This window comes from Schistocerca cancellata, chromosome 4, assembly GCF_023864275.1.
Source record: "Schistocerca cancellata isolate TAMUIC-IGC-003103 chromosome 4, iqSchCanc2.1, whole genome shotgun sequence".
Classification (NCBI taxonomy): domain Eukaryota; kingdom Metazoa; phylum Arthropoda; class Insecta; order Orthoptera; family Acrididae; genus Schistocerca; species Schistocerca cancellata.
In genome coordinates, this window is record NC_064629.1 from 76,533,455 (window position 1) to 76,538,129 (window position 4,675).

General features: G+C 48.8%; 1 pseudogene; it reads right to left on the reverse strand.

The window, feature by feature from the left end:
* Positions 1 to 3,122: 3,122 nt before the first annotated feature.
* Positions 3,123 to 3,239, reverse strand: LOC126185576 (5S ribosomal RNA; annotated as a pseudogene).
* Between the last annotated feature and the right edge of the window lie 1,436 nt (positions 3,240 to 4,675).

Genomic DNA, 4,675 nt, shown 5'->3' on the forward strand with positions numbered 1-4,675 from the left:
ACGTTATTTGTTACAATATTTCTTACTTTTGGTCTTCAAAAGTGGCAACTGGCACGCGAACGGTAGCAGGCTCCATATGATACAATGCCCCGGGGTGACTCTCCACTAGCAGCGGTTGCCAGTCCACAGCCAGCTTGTGGGCGCCACTGCCTGCCCCAATCTAATCCGCTCCTTAACAATCAATTCCCAATGACGCCGGGGGCGCAGCTTGCTTCGCCCGCTCGTGGCCTAGTGTAATAGAGGCCTTAACTGTACTACAAGCTTCGCCTCCCCTGATCTCTTTGCGAGAACACCTACAGCTTCTGGTTGTGGGCAACTGTGTCACGCGACGATCTGCGAAGTACATTCTGTCTGTTGCGTAACTTTGTGCCTTACTTTCATCGACGAGAAAAATATTATGCGCACATTTGTAGTTCGCTTGAGAAATTCAAATTCAAATGGCTCTGAGCACTATGGGACTTAACTGCTGAGGTCATTTGTCCCCTAGAACTTAGAACTAGTTAAACCTAACTAACCTAAGGACATCACAAACATCCATGCCCGAGGCAGGATTCGAACCTGCGACCGTAGCGGTCTTGCGGTTCCAGACTGCAGCGCCTTTAACCGCACGGCCACGTCGGCCGGCGCTTGAGAAATTTTACGCAAATAAAACTCTTCCACTGTTTATGTATCACTACACATTTTTGCAGACTTACACAGCAGTAACCTATTATTTCCTCTCGCCGTTATCAAAAGATCTGACGAACACGAACACTACTGCCCATTAAAATTGCTACACCTCGAAGATCGCGTGCTACAGACGCGAAATTTAACCGAAAGGAAGAAGATACTGTGATAAGCAAATGAATAGCTTTTCAGAGCATTCCCACAAGGTTTGCACCGGTGGCGACACCTACAACGTGCTGACATGAGGAAAGTTTCCGACCAATTTCTCATACACAAACGGCAGTTGACCGGCGTTGCCTGGTGAAACGTTGTTGTGATGCCTCGTGTAAGGAGGAAAAATGCGTACCATCACGTTCCCGACTTTGATGAAGCTCGTATTGTAGCGTATCGCGATTGCGGTTCATCGCGTCGCGACATTGCTGCTCGCGTTGCTAGAGATCCAATGACTGTTAGCAGAACATGGAATCGGTGGGTTCAGGAGGGTAATACGGAACGCCGTGCCGAATCCCAACGGCCTCGTATCACTAGCAGTCGAGATGACGGGCATCTTATCCGCATGGCTGTAACAGATCGTGCAGCCGTCTCGATCCCTGAGTCAACAGATGGGGACGTTCGCAAGACAACAACCATCTTCACGAACAGTTCCTGCTGCAGAGACAGGAACTACCTCAAAAAAATGGTTCAAATGGCTCTGAGCACTATGGGACTCAAATGCTGTGGTCATCAGTCCCCTAGAACTTAGAACTACTTAAACCTAACTAACCTAAGGACATCACACACATCCATGCCCGAGGCAGGTTCGAACCTGCGACCGTAGCAGTCGCGCGGCTCCGGACTGAGCGCCTAGAACCGCGAGACCAGCGCGGCCGGCGCAGGAATCAATGTCGGAAGTATGACCAACGTATCGGTTAGGAAAGTGCGGCGAAATTTGGCGTTAATGGGCTGTGGCAGCAGACGACCGACGCGAGTGCCCTTGCTAACAGCACGACATCGCACACAGCACCTCCCCTCGGCTCGTGACCATATCGGTTGGACTCTACACGACTGAAAACAGTGGTTTGGTCAGATGAGTTCCGATTTCCGTTGGTAAGAGCTGATAATAGCGTTAGAGTGTGGCACAGACCCCCCGAAGCCATGGACCCAAATTGTCAAGGCACTGTGCAAGCCGATGGTGGCTCCAAAATTGTGTTTACATGGAACAGACTGTGTCGTCTGGTCCAACTGAAACGATCATTGACTGTAAATGATTATGTTCGGCTACCTGAAGACCATTTAAGGCCATTCGTGGACTTCATGTCCCCAAATAACGATGGAATTTTTATGGATGAGAATGTGCCATTTCACTGGGCCACAATTTATCGCGATTGGTTTGAAGAACATTGTGATCAATTCGAGCGAATGATCTGGCCACCCATCGAACATTTATGGGACATAATCGAGTACTTATTATTATACACACTTGATTCTTCAGAATTCTCAATGGATGGACATCCTCATCCTGGAGGAGACTGTGTCTGGGGTTTGTCAGTTTGCTGAGTGCCGATTAGCAGTGGTAGCGGGATAGCATAGCCAAAGTACCTCACCTGCTGGGGGGCAGCATGCTTGATAGGCCTGTTAGTAGCCTTCGGGTCAAGTGTCTTCACGTTTCTCCTCTCCAATACGCTGCTTCAGGCTCACACATATGGATCTGCTGGCTTAGGTCTTGGTAATGTGGATTTCTTCCTGATTTATCAGAAATACTATTCATATTGGAAATTCTGTTCGTGCTTGCTTTTTTACAGTGTTTTAGAAACTTTCGCTGATGACTGAACAGGATCCAAATTATTACGATTTATGTACTCAAAAGAAAAAAAAATCAAACATATATTGCTCCATAGGATGAAGGTAGTTGCAATATTTTTGACCTGGAGAAGAAAAGCTGAAGTAACGTGGAACTGAAAGTAATATAGAATCACAAAAACACTTGGATTTGGTACGACGAGATGGCCTACACTACTGATCGAGAATTTAGCTTATGGTTTTGACTAGCAACAATTGTAGCATGGTACTAAGTGCTGTTTGACCGAAAGATTAACCAGTGAATCAGCTGACGGTTCAACTGTAGCTGCATAAGAAAGAGACTTCTCCTAAAAAAAAAAATTCAGTAACTAATTAAATGTAGAAAAATACTGACCTAGTGACGGTGCTCAACTGTATGTAACCTGCGAACGTGTTCGTTAAGGAAGCGCGTTCAGATCCCTTCAGTATACTCCTCCGGAGTAGGTCATAAAGGCCCAAAGGTACCGACCGGCCGCCGTGTCATCCTCCGCCCACAGGCGTCACTGGACGCGGATATGGAGGGGCATGTGGTCAGCACGCCGCTCTCCCGGCCGTACGTCAGTTTCCGAGACCGGAGCCGCTACTTCTAAATCGAGTAGCTCCGCAGTTTGCCTCACAAGGGCTGAGTGCACCCCGCTTGCCAACAGCGCTCGGCAGACCGGTGGTCACCCATCCAAGTGCTAGCCCAGCCCCACAGCGCTTAACTTTGGTGATCTGACGGGAACCGGTGTTACCACTGTGGCAAGGCTGTTGGCACTTCAGTATACAATAATATAATAATAATGATGATACCGAGCAGCATACATAGCACACGCCCGTTGGGCATTTTAATCACAATAGCCATACATCAACACGATATCGACCTTTTCCGCAATTGGTAAACGGTCCATTTTAACACGGTAATGTATCACGAAGCAAATACCGTCCGCACTGGCGGAATGTTACGTGATACAACGTACTTATACGTTTGTGACTATTACAGCGCCATCTATCACAAAGCGAAAAAAGTGGTCCAACTAAAACATTCATATTTCTTTATGTACTACACGAATATGTAATAAAAATGAGAGATCCTATTTAAAAAAAAAAAAAAAATCGGCGTTGATATCCGTTTGACCTATGGCAGAGCCATCTAGCGGATCATCTGGTTTCCCCCTTCATGCTAAACAAGTTTCGTTCCTTGTAGTTTTTTCGTTTGATGCTTATTTCGTGAGATATTTGACCCGGTCACGATCAATGGACCACCCTGTATATATGGGGGTGATTTAATATGAAATGAATATATACATATAGTCGTGAGGAAGGTAAAAATCGGATGGGAATCTGCCTGAAAAATCGCGAGACATTTAAAAGTCTACGTGAAGGAGTCTCACTTAAAATTCACCCTTCCAATCAATTCTTCAGTATAGTTCATCTGTCACAGACACTTATCAGTTTCTACACTCCTGGAAATGGAAAAAAGAACACATTGACACCGGTGTGTCAGACCCACCATACTTGCTCCGGACACTGCGAGAGGGCTGTACAAGCAATGATCACACGCACGGCACATCGGACACACCAGGAACCGCGGTGTTGGCCGTCGAATGGCGCTAGCTGCGCAGCATTTGTGCACCGCCGCCGTCAGTGTCAGCCAGTTTGCCATGGCATACGGAGCTCCATCGCAGTCTTTAACACTGGTAGCATGCCGCGACAGCGTGGACGTGAACCGTATGTGCAGTTGACGGACTTTGAGCGAGGGCGTATAGTGGGCATGCGGGAGGCCGGGTGGACGTACCGCCGAATTGCTCAACACGTGGGGCGTGAGGTCTCCACATTACATCGATGTTGTCGCCAGTGGTCGGCGGAAGGTGCACGTGCCCGTCGACCTGGGACCGGACCGCAGCGACGCACGGATGCACGCCAAGACCGTAGGATCCTACGCAGTGCCGTACGGGACCGCACCGCCACTTCCCAGCAAATTAGGGACACTGTTGCTCCTGGGGTATCGGCACCGTCTCCATGAAGCTGGGCTACGGTCCCGCACACCGTTAGGCCGTCTTTCGCTCACGCCCCAACATCGTGCAGCCCGCCTCCAGTGGTGTCGCGACAGGCGTGAATGGAGGGACGAATGGAGACGTGTCGTCTTCAGCGATGAGAGTCGCTTCTGCCTTGGTGCCAATGATGGTCGTATGCGTGTTTGGCGCCGTGC